The following is a 24,639-nucleotide window of genomic DNA, read 5'->3' on the forward strand; positions in this document are numbered from 1 at the left end:
ATCCCATGCCCCACAAATGGGAACATGCAATTGTCATAGACAATAGTATAGGATTTGTTTATTCTTTTAACATATATGAGTGTCTTCCGTTTGAAACATTACTTCTTGAGACATGATATAAATAAGCAACACTATGTACTGAGTTTTATACTAACGGTTACAAGGTTAGGAAATAGAAAATAAGGTTTCTTTGGACTTGGGGATGTTAGACTGTTATGAATAAATAAGGTTTAATTTCATTTGATAATAACCAAAGGTTAATTAGGTTTTCTCTTGTAAAGTTAATCTAACTTTATAAAAAACAAAGGATGATTGATTTCAACAACTGTATGATCTTTGTAACAAAATAGATTATGAGGCATTAACACAATCAGCTAGTTTATGGAACTTCATGACCCATGGCGTTCTTTTTTTAGTTTATTTTATTGTACCTTAAGTCTACTTTCAATAACACAGTAAAATAACTCTATTAAAAATGTATTATTGTATTCATTCTTGGTTGCTTTTGCTGATTTACTTCAAGTCACATTTGGACTAATATTTTCTCTTATATTTTTGCTCTTATTCATATATAGTCGATTTAATCTTCTTACCAATGCCCCTATCTCCCTTTTGAATTTAGATGTGTGAAAAGTATTCAATTAGTTTGTCTTGACATGGTAATCATTGTTTTAAGTTCTACATTGGCACTCTTATGGATGGCTTTTATAAATTTTTTTTCTTTTTGATTTTGTGTTCTTGCTTGACAGTCTCAGTAAATGAAATTTCATTATGTACAGAAAAAGTGACTGATAAATTATATTTTGATTCTCCTTTCAACAAAATAGCTTAACTCAAAACTATACAAAGTTACAAAACTTAAATTTTTTGAAAGAAAGGCCAATCAATAGTTCTATGTTCTGTTTTTAATAGGGATAGTCAGTAATATTTCTTATTGTATCATTAATACTTGGTTTGTTGTGACAAAAAACTTTTCTAATTATCTTCTTGATACTATGTTGAAATTTACTAGGTTGCCAAGGACTTGTGTTTCTACCTAAACATCTTTAAAAAAATCCTCCTTGCTTTGGTATATTTCTGCTTAGATTTTCTAGTTGGGAATTGAGATCTCTTACTTTCATTACTTATGGAAATCCCATGCTTTTTGTATAGAGAAGCAATGCTAATATATATGTTTTTTCCTTGCTTTTTAACCTGTTTATGCTTTAGCCAGCCATGGGTAATGTTTCATGAGCGATTTTTTCTTCAAATTATCTCTCTATGATTTCTAGCAAGAAGCCAATATGCTATTTCAATTGTAAAATGGTTTATTAAAACTACTGTTAAGATTCTCCCTTCTTGAGATGATTAGAGAAACAATCAACTTTAAACAATTTGTAACCATAACATGTTATTGGCATTGATATCTGTTCCCTTTTTCTGATGGAGATAGCATAGATTTGTTTATTTATTTGAAGTTGTATTGTTTCATTGTTATAAGATTAGCTTATTGGTTAATGATTGGTATGTGTATATATGAGGTGGCTTCTCTTTGCGACTCATATCTACGTGTTTTTTCATTAATACAAGTTTCGTTAAAAAGAAAAATGATGTGGCTTCTCTTTTTTTTTTTTTTGCTGGAGGATGGGACTATTCTTTTATGGTGTTCTTTTTTACTTATTTCTTGATCCTGCAGAGTCAAACATGTGATCGTAACTTCATGATTAGTAATTAATTCTTATAATTTAGTTGTTTACTTCAAATAATGCCTGTGTCATGTTGTTTATGGTATATCTTAGTTTCTTGTTAATTATTTAATTATTTAGGTCTCTTCCTCCAGTAATGGATGTGAGATTCTAACTAGTCTAGTATTGGTTATCTGAAAATCTCATCTTCTCAAGCTTCAGTTTTTTTTTTTAATTCATTTTGGTATCTTAGTAGTGATTTTATTTCTGCTATGTTTTTTGGTATCTGAAATTGCATGTATAGACACTGTGAGATTGATAGACTTAATTGGTTGTGAGTTTAGGCACCTAAGGGATGGCTTATACTAGTTGGTTAAAAGCTAATTTAATCACAGTTATGCCCATCTAGCTGATAGTTACCAATTCTCTCTTTTATTTTGTTTATGTTTTTCTATATGTTTGTGTGAATATAGTGGTTTGATTTGAAAGATTTTTTGTCTTATTTTGTGTTTGATGTTTAGTATCTAGCTTGTAACTTAGGCATGTCTTTGACTAAATGAGATGTTCTTCATTGGAGATCATCACTTATAGATTTGTAAACTTGATTAGAACAAATTTTATGGAGCTAGGGTCTGGTCTATCCTATATAGGGTCAAAAAGACTTATTTTTAACACAAAATAACTGTGCCAAATCCATCTTTTTGAAATAACATCCTCTGCGAATATGTATCACTGTTTTGTAATTACTTGTTAGTGCCCAAATAACTTAAGGTCTAGAGTTTAGTACATGTTTGAGTTCCATATTCTATTACACCTCTCCTTTAAATGAGATATGAGATTCGATGGATCTACCCTAGAAATAATAGTATCATTCTAAATGCTTTTGTAACTCAAAACTCCCAAACTTTTAACATGCTGTCTCAGTAATTAAGCACCTGAACCAAGAGATGTTTTTAGGGTGAAATTGAGGCCCCTTTAACCTGAAAATGTTAATGTTTGTTTACTGTATAATATGTATCTATTTATTGTGCGATAGCAGTATTTTGAATTTTGAAGTATGTTCACCTGGTATTGCTTGCTTAGGTCTTATATTATATACAGTTTTATTATTTGATTCATATTATTTAATTTTTTTAAGCATATACCTTACCTTTTATCTGCTATTGCAGGAGAAAAATGTCTCTTTCTCCATCAATTGGAGGAGAAAAATATACTTAATTTTGAAGGCTTTGTGTTGGGTAGCTGTAGAATATTTTGTGCTGAAAGTAGTAACTTTTCAATATGTTGAATATTTAAGACAACTTGAATACTTAAAGAACATTTTGTTGTTGATGATAGTGTTGAATGTTTTAAACTAATTTGTGGATTGTTAATACAATGTTGAATGTTTTTAATTTTTGTTATTTGAAAATCAAGTTCATTTGATGATGCTAGCATATATTAGAAAGCTAATTTTAATTATATAAAAAAAATATATAATAGAATAAATTAGTGTTATAATACGAAAATGGTGTTATAATATCTATTACAATAACACTTTTTATGCAAAGAATTGTGTTTTGCAAACTTCATTATATAACACAAATAATGTGTTATACTAAAGTGTAGTATAACATAAAAAATGTGTTATACTAAAGTATATTATAACACAAAAAATGTGTTATACTAAAGTGTAGTATAACACAAAAAAGTGTTATACTAAAGTGTAGTATAACACAAAAAAGTGTTATACTAAAGTGTAGTATAACACAAATTTATAAGTATTGAAATGTGTTATATAATCGACTCTAAATAACATAATTAAACACTTATCTATTTATTAAAATAACACAGAAAATGTGTTATCGTTGACAGTATAATAACACATTTGTATAACAATGATAAAGTGTTATGTAAAGTACCCTGACTTACGATAACATAGTCGGTCTTAACACATCAAAAAGTGTTATGGTATGTTTTGATAACACAATTTCGGTGTTATTTAAAGCATTTTTTCTGGTATGTGGTTCATAATAACTTTAGGAATAAAATCAATTTGTATATGATCATCTTATTGAAATATTTAATTAATACTTATAAAGTAGACGGTATTAATAAGTATTAATTACATATCGGGTCTCGTTCATGTATAACCACTTTATACAAAGTACCTCCACTAACATTTCCTACTACATCAGTAATCTGAATCTAGATTACATGAATTCATAATACTAGTGAACCGTACTTACAGTATTTAATCCAAAGATTCCAAATAACTTTGTTTTGCTGCGAACTGTTTAAATTTGCTCATTACAACCTTAATCATCTCATACCAATACAAGATTGTAGTCACAATAACGAATTTGAAAAAATTTCTGATATTCATATAATATTATTCTAATAATAATAATAGTAATAAACAAACAATATATGCAAAAATTCATTTCATAAAACAATTTTCAAACCATATGCTTTAAAGGGCACTAATCCAAACAATCATCCCTCCTCCTCTCAAAGGAAGAGATATAGCTACCATTGCAAGCAGACCCCATTTGGCGGGCACAAGCAATGGGGCTCATAAAATCACCCTGGAACAGCGGCTATCTAAACAACAGTGAATGTATAAACAACCAATCATTTTTATGGAAGATGGCACTAGCCACACCCAATTCCCTCATAATGATCGACTTGTAATAACCATTTAGCTCGCCAACTAGAGGCTTAGGGTCAGTCAAGTTAAATTCAGATAGCATATCAGACAATCTTATCTTTGTAATTTAAAACTTAAAATAACTCTTTATTTTCTCTTTTAAATATAAAGTATCACTGATTTGGTCAAGATGAAATTATCTACTGCAAAAGCTTAATTACATCTTTGTAAGTGTAACCCATTATTCCAGAATTCATGACATAACTTAGAGAGTGCTGCCTTAGGGTCGGACAAGCCTAAAATACATCACTTCCTCTTATCTTCGTAAGAAGCCAGCCTTGATATTAATATGTCTAGAAACCTTCCTTAGGGGGACGAAAACAAAGTCACCTCAAGGCCATATTCATATCTCGCGGTGTTTTACTAATAATGGAGACCATAGGTCACATTGAGATGTTCACTTTCTCCACTTACTATTTTAGATTTAATGTGTTTTATTAAACTAATCAATTAATTCCAAATTAATTACTAGTTTATTAATAACCCTATGACTGTAATTAATTACAAAATTCATAATTATAAAACAGTCTGTTTCTGTAATTAATGTGATCTAAATAATTACCCATTACATTCATCTAACTTTACTAAAATGCTTTTTACATAAAGTTGATTATCTTAAAGACCTATAAAATCTATTGCATTTATTATGCTATGAATTACCAAGTTTTAACTAATTTAATACTTAGTAGTTTACATGCAATTGGTTCCTCCAAAACAATTCATATAAACAAATAGGACAATCCTAGATAATCATGTTTCTAAAAGATGCATGATTAATGAGAAAGTGTGTGGGGTTTCATGAATGGCATGTAATTGACTAATGCATGATCATGTTATCAATCAAACATCAATAAACATTTATTTAAATAAATACACTAAATAAACAAACAAACAATAAATGATGAACCGAGTACTAATGGGTATTTCTAAGATTTACAACCCTTTGAAATATTAAAAATAAAATTGCAAGCTAAGCCTATGTAGCTTTCAAGGCTCTCCAAGAATACTCCTCCACTCCTTTAGGCTTTCTTGCTAATCTTTAGGAACTTTGTTTTTCCCAACTTATTGATTAGAAACAAATTTTCTAATAAATTTATTTAATTAAATAATTATTTTTGTCATCTTTTTAATTTAGTTGAATTTAAATAATTAAATAATCAAATTCAAATAATTATTTAAACTTAAGATATTAAAATATCTCAACCAACTAAAATATATTTTATTTTCTAATAAAATAAATAAGATAATTAAACTATTAAATTCAAATAATTTAATAAATTAATTAAATAAAAGATATTTTCAACAACTTAGGAATAAGGGTTTTGGCTCGGGCCTAGGCGTGCACGAGGGTGAGCAGGGGCTCAGGTCGTGTGCCTCTTTGGTGCATGGCACGGGTTCCTCCTTATCTCTTGTGTACAAATTTTTAAAATACATATTTCTCAAATAAATTTACAAAAATCATATGCCCTTTATGGCTTACACAAGATCTAGAGAAACAATAAAATTCCTAACCCAATAGCACCATATAATTAGCGATTCATCATTCAACCATACATTCAAAAAACATATCCATCCATTCAATTTACATATCAACATAAATATAAAAAATGCAAGAAACCCACACAGTCCTTAATATATATATGTATAGACTGTTCTGATACCAATTATTGGTATTAATACCATCCAGGATCATACACATATATAAATATTAAATCACATACAAATAGATCAATGATTACCTCTTGTACCCTATCAAGTGTCATTGAGTCTTTTTGTATAAATCAACGATCTTCCTATCCACTGTTCTAAGATCTCACACCCTGATCTTCCAGACTAATCCTCAAACACACAAGGACATGTGTGGGCATGTAGGATTCCAAATGTTGATTTATGTGACTCTCTAGATGTACTCAACACATGCTATCTAGAGATTTTTGACAGAGAGAAGGTTTATAATAGTTTTCAGGTTTAGAGAAAACTATCGCTTTAGTGAGAGAGACTGTATTTTTATTTTTCAAAAAAATAATAATCATGCCTTATTCTGAAAGTCGTGTAGTATCAGACTTATAAAGATATTTAATCTAATTAAATAAAATCTTTATTTAATTAATATATAATTCAAATTAAATCTTATTAGATTTTTTCATTTAATTATTTATTTAAATCATATTTAAAAAGAGTAATTGAGTAATTTTTCTTTTGATCAAGAAGAAAAATTTTATTGATCAAACAACTAGGGAACAACAAAAGGCAAGAGCAGAAACTCCCCCAACAGATTACAAGTAATAAACAAACTCTAACATTTGCCTCTCTCTAAAAGAAAACTTCCTAGAATTAATGTTAATCACTCTAGATTTAACAGAGAACCTGATCAAGCTATCAATTTTAGATACTGTAAAGCAGCTATTATCAAAGCAACAATTGTTCCTATTTAACCAAAGAAAATATAGGTAGTAGCAGAAAGAGCTGCGGCCACCACATGGTACACCCAACCTCTACTGCGACCAGCCAACCACATTAGCCAATTCTCAAACTTCTCAAGCCAAATCACCTCACCTAGCCAACCATAAAATTTCTGCATGACCCTCTTGGAGAATATAGTGTCAAAAGATAAGTGGGAATGACTTTCATCAACCTGAGCACAAACCGGGCATAACAGAGAGGGAACATTCAAGTGACAGTAATGGTGTAAGTCTCTAGTTAGAAGATGATTATTAATAGCTTGCCACAAAATGAACCTATGTTTTGGAGTTGAAAGTTTGCACCAAACAATTCTCTCATAAGCTACCTACTCGCCTGGAAGAAGTTGAGAATAGAGTTTGCCCAACTGAAGCTTTCTATTCACCACAACAGTCTCCAAAACATTGCTAGACAAAGACCTACAAAGCTTAATGAGTTTCCGCCAATACCAACTAGAATCTTGCTTTAACATATAGTCCCAAAGGCAAGTCCCTTTTAAGTAAATACAGTTCACCCATTTCACCCAAAGTTGATCTTGCTTTGAAGAAATAGCCTAAATATATTTAGCAAGAAAAATCTTAATCCAAGCTGGCCCCTCTCTAAAACCCAGCCCACCATAATACATCGGACGAAAAACTTGCTCCCAAGAAGTAAGATGAAATTTACTCTTGGAACCCTTCTCTCCCCAAATGAAACTTCTACAAAGACGATCAATGTCTCTAACTACACTCTGAGGCAACAGAAAAATACTCATCCAATAGTTGCGAATCCCCAACAAAACTGAGTGAACCAGCTGAACCCGACCAGCATAAGAAAGGTGACGACTAGCCCAGACATTCAGATGCAGCCTAATCTTCTTGAGAATAATATCACAGTCGGTTACCTTCCATTTGGTAGGTCTCAGAGGAACTCCAAGAAACTTCAGTGGAAAGGAACCTTCAACCAGATTAGAACACTCTAGAACAGGAGCTTTATCAGCCTCGGACAACCCTCCAAAATAGATGTGAGATTTATTTTTGTTGATAGACAAGCCCGAAGATGAACTAAACTCAGAAAATGCCCTTTGTAGGATTTGCACAAAATTAGTGTTAGCTTGGCAAAAATTAAGAAGACCATCAGCAAAGCAAAGACTAAAAAGATTAAGAGATTTACACAAAGGGTGAAATTTGAAATCTTTCTCCTTGGAAACTTTAATCAACATCCGGGTGAGATAATCACAATAACAAACAGCATAGGTGAGATTGGATCTCCTTGTCTTAGCCCTTTGCCTCCCTTAAAATGCCCTTGAAGTCTTCTATTGATCACCGAAGAATAGGATGTACCCCTTAAGCACACCATGATCCATCTTATGAATCTACTAGGAAAATGAAGAGCATTTAATAAATTCTCCAAGAAATCCCAATCAATAGAATCATAAGCTTTACTAATATAAATCTTCATCGCACACCGAGGAGAACTGTTTTGCCTATTATACCCCTTAATCAAATCTTGAAAGATGAGGACATTGTAAGCAAGCGATCTATTATCCCAGGGACCCGAGCTTATAAAACATTATATTCAACATTGTAAATTTTTTCAACATTGTATTCATAATAGATGATCATTTGTAGATCAGTCTAAATCCTGATTATTCATGAACTCCTGTTTATGTTTATTGGATCTTTTGATTCACTCGTTAAGGTCTCTTAGAATAATGAGGCTAATGACTTTTGTTTTGGAGATTCAATATCATGGATGGCTGGGAACATGAATTACAATATTGGAATCTGGACTTTCCAAAAGGATCAAATATTGGTTCCATTTAGGGTTGATTCTCGAACTGAATAGTTATTGAGCTCAAATCTATAATTAGATTATAGAGTAACTATTCGCTAGTGAATTAACAGTACTTAAGGATCAAGAGGTAATTAGAAGGGTAAAACAGTAATTTTGACCAGCTCTAATTAACAAACCAATAAATGGAGGACAAAACTACATATATTTATTATATCAATGGGCTACTAGAGAAATCTATGTAAATATAATTCTATAAATACTTAGAGTGCAATTCCATATTTATAGTGGAGTAATCATGAAATTAATAAATAAGATTATTAGATTAAAGAGTTTAATTAATAATCCAGTTTATTGCAGATTCGTATTATAGGTCCATGGTCCCCAGATCACCTCTGTCCTACACTGTCAAGGGTAAGGATGTCAAAAGAAAGATTTCTTAAGAGAAATGACTAAATTGCAAAGGAATTAATTTTCCAAAGTAAGGAAATAATTATTTGATAATTATGGGTAATTGATTAATTGTGAATTAATTAATTATTTAACTATATAGTTTTTATTTTGAAAAACCATACGTTAAAATTATAATTAATCTCGTTTGGATTAATAAAAATAGAGAAACATTGTAAATATTGTTATAAAGAGAATACAATGTTGAATTTTATTTCAAACATCGTTTGGATTAATCTCGTTTGTAAATTGAATTTCTAGATCTTGTGTAAGCCATAAAGGGCATAGGATTTTTTGTAAATTTTATTTTTGAAATACGTAATTTGCAAAAAAAAAAAAATATGCACACAAAGAAAATGAGGACCCGAGCCATCAGCCAAGCTAGCAGCCTGAGCCCTCCCTATCAAGCCGCATACATCGCCCAGGCGAGCCCCAGTCTCCTACCCGCATCGCCTAAATGAGCCCCCTACTCGCGCGCGCATGCCACCTGCACCACGCACCAGCCCTGGGCATGCCTCCTGCAGCGCTGGTGTGTCACGCCCTTGCGTCGCTGGTGCTTCGCACCCCTGCACCCTTGGTGTCAAGTCCCTATGCTAGCCACCATGAAGAGGCCGCTAGAGCCTTGGCTCATGCCCATGTGCCGCTGGCCCTAACCCTGTGGTGCCCAAAACTATAGATCCTACTTTTGTGGATAAATATTTTATTTAATTAAATTTTAAATTATTTGAATGTAAAAGTCTAATTATCTTATTTTATTTTTATTAGAATTATAAAATATCTTTTTGTTGGTTAAGATTTTATCTTAAGTTTAAATAATTATTTGAATTTGATTATTTAATTATTTAAATTCAACTAAATTAAAAAGATGACAAAATAGTTATTTAATTAAAAGTTAGTTTTAATTAAATAAGTTAATTGGAAAATAAGTTTCTAATAAATTAGTTTGGTCTAACAAATTCCTAAAGATTTGCAAGAAAGTCTAAAATATAGGAGAAGCATTCTTGGAGTCTTGAAGACAAGTCAAAGGCTATTTTAAAATTTTATTTCTATTTTTTCAAAGGTTGTAAATTTAGAAATAACCAATAGTACTCGATTCATCATTTATTGTTTATTTATTTATTTATTGGATTTATTTAAATAAATGTTAATTAATGTTTTATTGATAACATGATCATGCATTAGTCAATTACATGCCATTCATGAAACCCCACACAGTTTTCATTAAACATGCATATTTTAGAAACATGATTATTTAGGATTATCCTAATTGTATTGTTTTGAAGAAATCAATTGCATGTAAACTACTAAGTATTAAATTAGTTAAAACTTGGTAACTCAGACCATAATAAATGCAATAGTTTTTATAGGCCTTTAAGATAACCAATTTTATTTAAAAAGTCTTTTAGTAAAGTTAGATGAATATAAGAGGTAATTATCTAGATCACATTATTTGTAGAAACAGGCTCTTTTATAATTTAATGTATTTTGTAATTAATTACATTCATAGGTTATTACTAAACTAGTAATTAATTTAGAATTAATTGATTAGTTTAATAAAACACATTATTTCTAAAATAGTAAGTGGGAGAAGGTGAACATCTCAATGTGACCTATGGTCTCCATTATTAGTACAACACCATGAGATATGAATAGGGTCTCGGGGCAGCTTTGTTTCCATCCCCCTAAGGAAGGTTTCTAGACATATTAATACAAAGCTTGGCTTCTTATGAAGATAGGAAGGAGTGGTGTATTTTAGGCTTGACCGACCCTAAGGCGGCACTCTCTAAGTTAAGTAATGAATTCCGAAATAATGGGTTATACCTACAAAGATGCAATTAAGCTTTTGAAGTGGATAATATCATCTTGACCAAACCAGCGGTACTTTCTTTTTAAAATAGAAAATAAAGAGTTGTTTTGAGTTTTAAATTATAAAGATAAGATTGTCTTATAACCTATATGAATTTAACTTGATCGACCCTAAGGCAGCACTTTATTTGTTGGGTAGTTTTATCGCGAAAGAGTAAATGTTTATTTATGTGTTTTAATTGTTGCATTCATGCATCATATTTACTTTCTGAATAATTGATATTTTTTCAAATAGTAATATTATGTATTTTATTTCTTTCAGTAATGTCGAATGGTGACAATCCTATAACTGCATTACTTTCACTTGAAAAACTTAATGGTGATAATTTTATAAGATGGAAATCAAACCCGAATCTTATGTTAATCTGTGAGAACCATAAATTTTTCATAACTGAGGAATGTCCTAAAGAGCCTGCTGCTGCTACCCCGAAGAATGTTTGGGACAAGTATGATGCATGAATTCAATCCAACAACAAGGCAAAGTGTTACATGCTTGTGAGCAAGAATGATGTTCTGAGAACAAAGCATGAATCCATGGAAACTGAGTTTGAGATAGTGGATTCTCTGCAGGCCATGTGTTGGACAACAATCTGATCAAAGTAGACATGAGGCTACTAGAACCTACATGACTACTAAGATGAAGAAAGATGTTTCTGTACGTGAACATATTTTGATCATGATTAATGTGATGCATGAAGCAAAAATACATGGGGCCATAATTGATGAGTGTACACAAGTAAACGTCATACTTGAATCGCTCACTTCTTCCTTTTCTGCACTCACCACCAACTATATTATGAATAAGTTGGAATTCAACATGACCCAACTGTTGAATGATCTACAAACATTTGAGTCTCTTAACAAATCTATTACAAAAGAGGCTGAATCAAATATGGTAGAGGAGAAATCTTCAAACTCTGAGGATAAATCCAAGAAAAGAAAGAAAAGCAATGATATGGACAAAGAAAAGGGCAAGAAGTCCAAGAAATGCAAGAAGGCACCAAAATCCAAGGAGAACAAGAATGACAATAACTCCAAGAAGAAAGAACAAAAAGGAAAATGTTTCCACTGTGGAGTTGAAGGTCACTGGAAGAGAAACTGTAAAAAGTATCTCTCGGAGCTGAAAAAGAAAGGTAAATCTGATTTACTTGTACTTTAAGCTTGTGTAGTGGAAGGCGATATGTCATCCTGGGTTTTAGATTCAGGAGCCACTAACCATGTTTTTTTTTATCTGCATATACTTGAGTCATCAAGGGAGCTAGCTGATGGCGAGGTGACCATGCAAGTTAGAAGTGGAGCGCTCATTTTAGCTAGAGGAAAAAGAACAGCCTGTTTACATTTTGGGAACATTTATCTTGTTTTGAATAATGTTTATTTATTCCGAGAGAAATTTAGTTTCTTTATCTATGTTGCATTAATAATCTTTTGATATTTCTTTTAATAATAATGCGATTATTATTTCAAATAATGGTTTAAAAGTTTGTCAAGCAGAACATACAAATGGACTGTATTTACTCAAACCTAATGAACGAACGCTTAATAACTCAGAATTATTCAAAGTAGCAAAATTGCAAGGAAACAAAAGACAAAAAGTTTCAAATGAGGATGACACATATCTTTGGCATCTTAGACTTGGTCATGTAGGTCTAGACAGGATAAACCGTTAACAAAATATGGACCTTTGAGAGAACTAAGAGTAGGAACTCCTCCAGTTTATGAATCTTGTCTAGAAGGCAAAATGACAAAACATCCTTTCTCTGCAAAAGGCAATAGAGCTAAAGAACCTTTGGAGCTTGTACACAGCGATGTCTGTGGTCCAATCAATGTACAAGAAAGAGGTGGGTAAGAGTACTTTGTCACTTTTATTAACGATTACTTAACATATGGTCATACTTACTTAATGCTTAGGAAGTCTGAAACCTTTGGTAAGTTTCAAGAATTCAAAGCTGAGGCTGAGAAGCAATTAGGTAAGAATCTTAAAACACTTCGATATGATCAAGGTGGAGAATATTTAGATTTAGAATTCAATGATTTCTTGCAGGAGCATGGTATTCTATCCCAATTCACAGCACCAGGAACGCCACAACAAAATGGTGTTTCTGAAAGAACAAATAGGACATTGTTAGACATGGCCAGGTATATGTTAAGCTACTACTCACTTCCTCTCTCATTCTGGGGTATGCACTTCAAACAGTGACTTACATTTTGAATGTTGTCCCATCTAAGACCATAAGCAAAACGTCACTGGAACTGTGGAATGGAAACAAACCTAGTTTGCACCATTTCCGCATTTGGGGCTGTCCTGCTCATGTCTTAGACTTAAATCAGAGAAACTTGATTCAAGGTCTGAAGTGTGCATTTTTGTGGCTTACGCTCCAAAAACAAGAGACGATTACTTCTATTGTCCCAAGGACCAAAATGTATTTCTTTCAACAAATGCGACCTTCCTTGGGACAACCTCAAAGCAAAGTAGTTTTTTAGGAACTCACAGCTGATAAGATTCTATCACTTTCATTTTCATCATTAAATGATAAACAACAAACCGAGGAAACCACTATTCCTGGAAAAGATACCTCGGTGCAACGTCGTAAAGTGAGGATTGTAAGACAACATATTCGCAACGAACATGAGGCACATGTCCGTGTTTCTAATATAGACAAGGATGATCCATTAACCTTCAAAGAAGCAATGGATGATCCTAAAAAGGAGAAATGGCAAGAAGCCATGAACCAAGAAATGAAATCTATGTATGGGAACTTGTAGATCAACTTGAAGATATCAGGTCCATTGGGTGCAAATGGATATTCAAGAAGAAAAAAGGTGTAGATGGGAAAGTGGAGACTTTCAAAGCAAGGCTAGTAGCCAAAGACTACACTCCTATGGCCATGCTCAAATCCATTCGCACCCTCTTATCCATAGCTGCTACCTATGACTATGAGATGTGGAAAATGGATGTCAATACAACCTTTCTGAATGGCTATCTTGATGAAAGTATCTATATGGTACAACCAGAAGGGTTCATCAAGAATGAGGAAGATCAAAAGGTGTGTAAATTGCTAAAATCCATTTATGGATTAAAGCAAGCATCTATATCTTGGAATATCACCTTTGATGAAACAATTAAAACATATGGCTTCGAACAGAATGTCGACGAAGCATGTGTGTACAAATACATCAAAGGAAAAGTAGTGGTTTTCCTAGTTCTTTACGTGGATGACATTGTCCTCATTGGCAACAATGTAGAGACATTGTCAAACGTGAAGAAGTGGTTAGACAAAAAGTTCCAAATGAAAGAATTGGGCAAGGCGAGCTATGTCCTGGGAATCCAAATCCTAAGTGATAAGAAGAACAATCTCTTGGAAATTTCTCTGGCTAATTATATCGATAAGGTGCTTAAAATATTCTCTATGGAGAATTCCAAGAAAGGTAAGTTACCGACTAGACATGGAATTACTCTCTCCAAGGAGCAGTGTCCAAAGACACCTTAGGAGGAAGAGGATATGAGAAAGTATCCCTATGCTTCAGTAGTTGGGAGTCTAATGTATGCCATGTTGTGTACTAGACCTGACATATGCTATGCATTAAGTATTGTGAGTCGTTAGCAATCAAATCCTGGTTTGGAACACTGGATTGCAGTAAAGCACATTCTCCAGTACATTAGGAGAGCAAGAGATTATATGCTTGTATATTCAGGGGTTTAGTTAAACCCTACTGGATACACTGATTCTTATTTCAAATCAGACAAAGACAATCGTAAATCAACGTCTGGGTCAGTGTTCACTCTATGTGGAGGAGCTATGGTCTGGAGGAGTATTAAACAGTCCAACATAGCAGATTCAACCATGGAATTCGAATACATAGCAGCTTGTGAAGCGGCTAAGGAGGTGGTTTGGTTGAGAAAGTTCTACACTGATTTGGAAGTAGTTCCAAATATGGATAAGCTACTAATCTTGTACTGTGATAACAGTGGAGCTACAACTCCAAGGAACCAAGAAGCCACGAGAGAGGAAATCATATAGAAATGAAATACCATCTAGTTAGAGAGATTGCACACCGAGGTGATGTGACTGTTATGAAGATAGCATCGGAACAGAACCTGGCTGACTTGTTTACCAAGACACTTCCTACAAAGTCATTTATGGGTCATGTATGAAACATGGGATTAAGGGAGATGTCTCACTTGCTTTGAGGGCAAGTGGGAGATTGTTAGGATAAATTCCCTAAAAGCATGTAAAGACATTTTATTGAATTAAATAAAAAGAACAACTTTATTATATTTGAATATTATAATTAACGTTTGAATTAATTATATGATAATATCAAGAGGAAACTCGATAGGCTACAAGAGGTAATCTCTAATCTGATTGTATGTGATTTAATATATATATATGTGTGTGTGTGTGTGTGTGTATGATCTTTCCTGGTATTAGTAATTATTTAAAATCGTCCATTCCCCATTGCGCATCTTTGATTTGTTCTTTTTAATACCATCAGCGACTAGCTTCAGAATGAGGTCGAGAGGCTCCAACTAGAGGCTAAGAAGAATGCTGCCCAGGTTGAGGAACTAAAGCTAAACATAAAGGTGGTCAACGCCGAGCTGGAGGACGCATTGGAAAAGATGTTTTACTGGGTCTGGTGTGTCAACTAAGATAGGGACTTCTCTTTCCTTGATGCTGAGCTCAGGGGGCATTACCTCGCCAAATTCCACGAGTAGATGGAATCTGGAGCTGGCGGAGATGGTGGGGAAGGTGAGGTCTCATCCAAAGGACATGTTTCCAGAGCTCAGGGTTAAGAGGCTCTTCTTTATTTGTTTTTATACTTGTTGCTTTTTTTTTTGGAGGATATCTTTTATCCATTGCATGTAGGCCTTTTAGGCCAAGGCAATTTCCTTTAGGTGCGGTCCGAGGTTAATTATCCTCATTTTCAATTTACATATGTTATTTTTATATGTTTATATTATGAACAATCTTTATGATATCTCCCTTCTATTATTTATCATCGTGTTTTTTAACTTTCAAAGTTTTTATACACTTGCATAGTTATAGGGAACACTTTTTTAGATCGAGGCATATGCCTGATGGCTTGACCAGTTAATTTCAGGCCTCGGACCTAGTTTAGTTCTAGGATTCTTTGTACCTGGTTAAATTCCAGGGTTTTTCTTTTAATTTTCTTAACTTAGTTCATATTCAGAATTATTTTGAAAACTCGAGCCTTAAATGCCACAAGATTTTCAAATTCTAAGTTGCAAAAAATTTCAAATTTGTAGAATGTTTCAAAGACTTTCAAAGGCTGTACTGAGGGTTATATGCCCCCCAAGCGATCAGAATTCATAAATATTCTAGATCACTTTTACACAATGTACTAAACAAGATTTAATGAAAAAAAACATTATGGTACCACGTTTAAACTACACAACAACCTTTTATTAATTCAAAGAGAAATAAATATATATATGACGTTTATAACCAAGCCTTAATGATAACATAAATTGAAACTAACAAAAAGACCCTATTACTGATAGTACTCTTTTAGATGTAAGGCGTTCCAGATTCGCGAAACTCCCTCTCCATTTAACCGAGCCAGTCTGAAGGTACCTTCTCACAAAATCTCCACGGTCTGATATGGCCCTTCCAAGTTCGGTCCTAAAACACCATCCTTAGGGTCTTTGGTGGCTAAGAACACCATTCTAAGCACCGAATCTCACAGTTCGAGTCTTCGCTCCTTGACCTTTGAGTTGAAGTAACCTGTCACCCTTTGTTGATAATCGGTGAGTTGTATCTGTGATTCTTCTCGCCGTTCTTCAATTAGATCCAGGGATGCAATAAGCAGATCATGATTCTGCTTCTGGTCAAAGGCTTTTTGCCTTTGTGACGTTACCAAGATCTCAACTGGGAGTATAGCTTCGCTTCCATTGGTTAGTGAGAAGGGAGTGTGCCTAGTAGAGGTACGATGTGAGGTTTTGTAGGCCCAAAGCACTTGTGGGAGCTGTTTAGAACATATCCCCATAGCATCCTCTAGTCACTTTTTTAGACTCGCCTTGAGAGTTTTGTTCAATGCCTCAACCTGTCCATTAGCCTAAGGGTATGCCACTGAGGAGAAACTTTTGATAACGCCATACTTCTCACAAAAAATTGTGGATAGATTGCTATCGAATTGAGTTTCTTTACTAGACATGTTCTTATTTGGAAGTCCAAAACAACATATTATGCTTTTTACCACAAATTCCATTACTCTCTTTGAGGTTATATTCGCCAGTGGTTTGGCCTCAACCCATTTTGTAAAGTAGTTGATTACGACCACCAGATAGAGAAAACCCTTTTTTCCAGTAAGCAATGAACCGATTGGGTCAAGCCCCAAGATGGAAAACGGCCAGGGCGAGGATATTATAGCCAACTCCATGGGTGCAGCTCACACAATTGTGCCAAAGCACTGGTACTTGTCGCATTTTTGGACATATGACGTTGAGTCATTCATCAGTGTAAACCAAAAGTAACCCTGCCTCCCAGCGTGGTCCCCACAGAATCCTTCATAATTTTTTTTTGAGGATAGCCTGTGCATCCTTGGGAAAAATACACCTTAGAAGAGGTATGGAATGACCTCGTCTGTAAAGCATCCCCTCGACCAGAACATACCTTGGGACCTGGTACAACAACTTTCGAGCCTCCTTGTGGTCTTCAAACAATTTTCCGAATGTGATGTAGTCTACTATTGGCAACATCCAGGTTGGACCTTTGTGGATCATGTCGATCTCTCTTGACTCTTCATCTATGTTGGGCTTGTCTAAAAACTTGAATGGGACTGTGTTCAATGTGTCTGCTTCTTTGGTGGTGGCGATTCGTGCTAGAGCGTCTGCATTGGTATTCTACTCATGTGGAACTTGTTCGATGGAATAGAATTCAAATTTTAACTGTTCGCTTTTTTACTTTAGCTAGATAGGCTGTCATTTTCATTCCTCGAGCTTGGTACTCTCCTAACACCTGATTCGCCACATGCTGAGAATCACTAAAACATTGGATTGCTTTTGATTTTAGCTCTTTGGTGACCCGAACTCCAGCCAACAAAATCTCGTACTCCGCCTCATTATTGGATGCATCAAATTCGAATATGAGAGTTGTATGAAAGTGGTGGTCTTTGGGTGTGATCAAGATTATCCCAGCTCTGAACCTGTGCTCGTTTGAGTATCTGTCGACAAATAGTTCCCATAATTCCTGTAGCGATTCCCTCATGGGCTCGTCCTGGAATCTAGTGCATTCGGCAACGAAATCGGTGAGAACCTAACTTTTATTTGTCACCCGTGGTTTGTATAGTATCTCTAACTGACTGAGTTCAATGACCCACTTCAATAGATGTTCCGATGCTTCAAGCTTTTACAATACATGCCTTAAAGAATGATCAGTTAAGACATGTATGGCATGGGACTAGAAATTTGGCCTAAGCTTTCTCGAGGCCAAAATTAGGCAGAATGAAAGCTTCTCAATCAAGGGGTATCGGGTCTCAGCTCCCAAAAGCCTCTTGCTTATATAGTACACTAGTTTTTGTGCCTGATTCTCCTCTCGAACTAATACAACGCTAACTGTGCTATTTGTTATGGCTAGGTATAGGTATAAGCATTCCCCAACAACTAGTCCATTCGAATCATCCATTCCCCAACAACAAAGGTGGTTCACCTAGATGCTTTTTCAGATTTTGAAACATCTGTTCGCACTCTTCAGTCCATTCGAATCGTCTATTTCCCTTGAGTAGATTGTAGAAGGGGAGACATTTGTCTGTGGATTTGGATACGAACCGATTTAGTGCCACGACTATTCTAGTTAAGCTCTGGACTTCTAACAGCGATCTAGGCGATGGAATTTCTAACAACAATTTTATTTTCTCGGGATTAGCTTCAATCCCTATTTGATTGACAATGAAGCCCACAGACTTCCTTGACGAGACTCTGAAGGTACACTTATGGGAATTGAGCTTCATATCGTACTTTCTTAACACACCAAAACATTCTTCCAGGTCGATGATTAGTGCTCAAAAATGTCATTTTATTAGTCTTAAAGTTTAAAATAAATTAAGGTTTAATTAATATTTTCATGAATATATTGTAATATATTTTATAATTGCAAATATTAATTTTAATTTAATTTGTGTTTAATTTTCAAGAATTAGAATGCATTTCAGCATAAATAATAATTAAAAAAAAGATTTGAAATCTGAAAAAGAAATGAAGAAAATGAGATTTTTGAAGTAATGTATCCCAAGCCCAGCAATTCGGCCCTACCAGGCCCTCCAAAGCTCCAAGTGGCACCTTCCAGTGCACCATGTGGCACCTCAGCCCAGCAGCACCCAACCCAGACCCGCCTCGTTGCCCGACCCCGACCCGGACCCGCTTGCCAACTTCCCTGTAACCTGCACGCGCGCTTGTTGGCGCTCCACCATTGGCCAGCTGCCTGACACGCCAGTTGCTACAACTCCTTTTGTGTGTGCCTCGGTCTCTGTGTGAGCCACTTTCAGCTCTCCAAGCCTTCTAGTCACCTACATGCATTAGTCTACAACCTAATAATAATCGTAACACTAAAACTAATATAAATAATAATAATTTTGATTTTTAAATAAGATTTTATTATTAATATTTTAGTTTTATTTTGTAAACCCCAAATTTAGTTAATCTGTATTTTAAACCCTTCTAAGACTCTATAAACAGGAGCTTATTTTCTTAGTTTTGGTGTATAATTTTTGGAGTAGAAAAACTATAGCAAAATTTCCTCTCACTTTTCTTTTCATATTTCTTTTTATAATTTTTGTGAGAATGATGTGCATAATGGTCTAATCTTCATTGGAAGGTTAGGGATGATCCCATATGTATAATGATGTTATTTATATTTTTTATTCAATATATGTGTCTTAAAAGTTTATACATTTGAGTATTTATGTTATTCTATCATCTTTTTAATCTTTAATTATTGTTGTTAATATTATATATAGAACTAGTCATGCTTTCTCTATGTGTTTAAAGTTAGTATAAATAATATTAATGCTTAGTTTTATGTTCAATCTTTTATTGCATTATGGCCTAATGTTATAGTGTCATTCTTAGTTTTTTCATAAGATTAACATATTGCTTCAAAAGTAAGAACATACTTGCTCAAATATATTTTTGTGAAACAAGCATGCACTTTGATGTTAAATCTTCCAAAGAAGTAATTGGGAAGTGAACTATTTGCTTGTGTAAATTTTATGAATGAAAGATCGAAATAGCTAAACAATGCAAATGAGTGATTCTTGATACCTTTCCATTCTCTAATCTTGGATTGCATCTTATTTCTATTTGCTTTATTTTACCATCAAATTCTCAAACCAAAAATCATAAATTCATTTCCCTGACTTTGTACTAATGTTTTGTGTTTATTTTTCTACTAATATTTTTTTTCTTAGTTACCTCCTTGTGGAATTGTCCGTCCATCTACACTACAAGATGTTATTAATTTTATTTGTATTTTTGATGGTATGAATGTTGTGTTAGCATGGTGTTCTTCCATTTGTGTGTGTTGTATTTTTTTTATTTGCTAATTTTTAATTAATTTGAATATTGTTTAAAAAAAAAGTTTAGTTATATATTTGAATTTTTTTTCTTTCCGTAAAAAAAATTATATATACAAACATACATATACAAGTAAAATAATAAAAAAAAAAAAGATAAACGTAAAAAAAAACAAAAGAAAAAGAATATATTTATTATTTTTTTCCTTTTTCTTTTCGGTTACCAAAAAAATTATATATATAAAAAAACTTATATATATACTTAACAAAAAAAATTAGTTATCTAATTTTATTTTTAGTTAATTCTAATTTCATTTCTTTTTCTAATTTTTTTTTATTTTCTTAGTTTAATAAATATTTGTAAAAAAAATATGCTTGTTATTTTATCTTTACTTCATTAAAAAAATTTACATCTTCCTTGATAAATATTGTTAATTAGTTTGCTTCATCTCTTTACTTTATTATTGTGTTGATTATTTTGTTGCTTTAGGTTTCTTAGTTTACACTTTTCTTTCTTTTTGCTTTAGTATTCCTTAAAATTTAGGTCTTTCTTGAAGAAGAAAAAACATAAAATTGTTCATAAAATTTCAATAATAAAACACTTATTATTAAGAACAATTGTGTAAAATTACAAATGGTAAAAACTGTTGACGGTGAGAACTCGTCAACTATGTTAGGTCGGAAAACTCAAGGTTTAGTGAGAGAATAACTAAGTAAGAACTTAGAATAGACTTGTGGAAAGATAAATGCAGATCAACAATGGAGTAAAAACTCGTATATGTCTTAATATCATGAGTATACAATGAATTTTCCAACCCCCCTCAATGATGAAGTGAGGTCCTATTTATAGGTGAGCTCTAATGGCTCTTGGTACATTGTGGTCCCGAAGAGAAAAGGAGCTGCATATTCAGGCTGCAGGTGGTAGTGGTGTTGGAGGAGTGGTGGTTGACTCTAGTATTTATCAGGGGTCTGCAAAAGTACTCCTGCTATGGTACCATGTCGTATCTCCACTACTTATCGGGTATGAACCTCATAGGCGTGCTTGGGGAGTCCTTGCTATGTACTATTCTTGTACTGCCACTACTTGTCTAGCGTGAAAATTGTGTACGTACCCTACCTCCTCTTGGTTTGTAGGTACATTCCGCACCTGTACGAACTCTTTGAGTCATACGTAGGTTCTCACCCTCCCAAGATACATTGTTCCTATGAGCTTCAAGTATTGGAACCCTTATATGTTATCATAGATGACATGCTTCGTTGTTCCCACCTCTTCTTACTTAATACTGGATCATTGTGAGGTCTTCTCTAACCTTTCTCGAATGCATGTTCAAGAGGTCCTTGATTCTGCATCTTGTGAGACCCACATGGAAGGAGGTGCCCCGTTGGTGGCGCTTATCTTAGGGAGGGAGATAAGGCCTCTTCAACGAGGCCTACGCGTATGATATGAGACATGATGCCCCTGCAGGAGGCAAGGATCTCACTTCGCGAGACCGTTTCCCCGCAGTCCCCATGTGTGAGACACCCATGGCGCAAGGCACCCTTCTAGGCGCAAGACGCCTCCTGGCGCGAGGTTCCCTCCATGCGTGAGGTGCCTTCCAAGGCGCGAGGTGCCCTCCTAGTGCGAGACCCCTCCAGGCATGAGGCACCCTCTTGGCGCGATGCCCCTCTAGGCATGAGGCACCTTCCATGCGTGAGGTGCCTTCCTAGGCTCCGAGGCGCCCTCGCGAGACCCCTCCAGGCGCAAGGCGCCTTCCCAGGCACGAGACCCCTCTAGGTGCGAGGCGCCTTCCCAAGCTTGAGGCACCCTCCTGGCGAGGGTTCCTCCTGGTGCGAAACGCCTCTTTGTCATGAGGCAACGTGCTTCGCAAGGTGCTCAAGGTGCTACCATCGATGTAAGGCCACAACCCCCGCAAGAGGCCACGTCCTTTGGTGCTACTTTTCCTTGGTGCGAGTTGGCTTGTCGATGGAGCATGATACTTTGAGTAAGGTGTCAAGTGACCTCACGTGGGGTGCGCTTGGTGCTGGATTGTACTCTTTTGTTTAATATGCTTATCTGATGTCGTGGGGGACATGTAATGAAGGTTTTTTAAGAGTGGGAATTTTGTAGGGTCCACACTTGCTTGTTGGTTAAATTATTTCATGTTCTCAGACCCTTACTTATTTCAACATAGGATCATATATTTTTCCTTGTGGAATTTTGGCATCCACACTTGCCCCCCAGTCTATGGGGAGGTCTTTAGGTGTCCTTGTAGACTTATTATGATGCTACAGTTACTATGCTCTTGTGGTAGTGTTGTGTGCCTTCTTGTAAGCCAAGTTGTTGACGGTGAGAACTCGTCAACAAAGTTCGTGATGCTAGTGACAATGGTAGCATACTTCGAGCTGTCATGGTCGTGTGAGTGGAAAGACAACTAATCGATATTCAGGCATGCATTACCTCCATGGGGGAGTTTTTGAGCATCATGGCACGGTGTTATTGTCTCATGAGACCTCACGGGATTACTAGGCATAGATGATGTGTATGGCACTCAAGAACACACTTTGGAGGGTATGATCGAGTGCTGGGTGAAAATAACTAAGAATGGACATGTGAGGCCACAAACAAAGTCATTCGAGAGCATCGGGTCGTGGGTGACCTTCCTTCATGCCTTTGAGTTTTCAACCTTCATGCGTCAAAAACATGAAGGCCTTTGCTTGTCACTTTTTTCATGAATGTGATACTTGAATTATGCTTGGAGGCATATAAGGAAGTGAAGGATGTCATTCAACACTATTGGGTGATGAAGACCTCGCTCTGCGAGATGGTCTCGCACATCGAGACCCTCTCACATGGTGAGGCTTGCCTCCTTCTCTTCGTGCTTCATCTGTTGACATCTCAGGACCTTCATCGACCTTTCTTTCAAGGATAAGGCTTATATGAGGCTTGGGGGCACGTTAAACACTTAGACAAGAAGGTTTGGAAGCACTAGGCTATAGTTGGTCTCGCTATGCGAGGGCCCTCTTGCTGTGGGAGGCCTCTTAGCCTCATTTTGTGTCTCCATGACTTCATTCTTCATTTATGTCTGCAAGGTGGCATTCAGATGGATGTCCAATGAAGGATTTGAGCTCAATTGAGTTGGAAGGCCGAAGGCAACCTTGCCGAGGGAGGGTGCCCTTGCTATGCGAGACCCTCTCGAAAGGTGTGAGGTTTCTCGTCCCTTTGTCGACTTGAGCTATTCATTTTGGACATCTTTACTTGGTGATGCTATTAGGAATGTCTAAGGTAGGAAGTGAACTCAATTGGGAGCCAAGGTCGAGGGAGGATTTCCATCGTTCACACTTGGTAAAGTATGAGTTGAGGTGCCTCTCGTTTTGTGAGACAGATATTACTAAAGAGATATCCATAAGTTGACTTGCATTGCGACCTCACGATGTGGGCGCATCTAAGCTAGGAGGTGAATACACAAGGGCTTCCCATTGCGGGAGCATTGAGATATCCATAAGTTGACTAGCATTGCCTCCTCACGATGTGGGCACATCTAAGCTAGGAAGTGAATACACAAGGGCATCGCATTACGACCTCGCATTGCAGGAGCAACTCACATAGCATTGGCATCTCGCATTGTGGGCACATTCCATTTGAAGGCTACTGAATTGCGGCCCCACATTGCGGGTGCATTTTGCCAAGAGCTTCAACATAAGGACCTCTTATCTTGCAACTCTTTCAGATGTATCAGTTCACAAGATAATTTTATATGCTCACACAAGTATAAGTGAAGTGCAAATCCCTTTCTCTTTCTATCATTGGTGTGAGACTTTGAGAAGCCCACTTTTTTCTTTAGTATGGGACTTTGAGAAGCCTTGTTTTCCTTGGTTTGGGACTCTGAGAAGCCATTCTTTTTTCTTTTTCTTTTTTTGTGAAGAATTTCTACAAGTCCTCATGGTCATAGTGTCAATAGCTTTATTTTGAAAGGTTTCCCTTATGGACCTCTCTACTACATGTGATTCGTGTCTGTTGGTGCACCTTGACTACTTGTAAGGATATGTTGACCCTTTGGGTTCTTGCTGTCCTTTTATATATTTTTGTGCGCGTGTTTTATTTTGTGCGAGAAGCGTCCTTCTCGTCATTATGCATAGTAATATTTTTGCAAGTGTCTTCTTCGAGATCCTTTTTGCAAGCGTCATCTTTGAGAGCCTTTTCACAAGCGTATTCTTTGAGACCATTTTCAC

Source organism: Humulus lupulus, chromosome X, assembly GCF_963169125.1.
Source record: "Humulus lupulus chromosome X, drHumLupu1.1, whole genome shotgun sequence".
Lineage (NCBI taxonomy): Eukaryota > Viridiplantae > Streptophyta > Magnoliopsida > Rosales > Cannabaceae > Humulus > Humulus lupulus.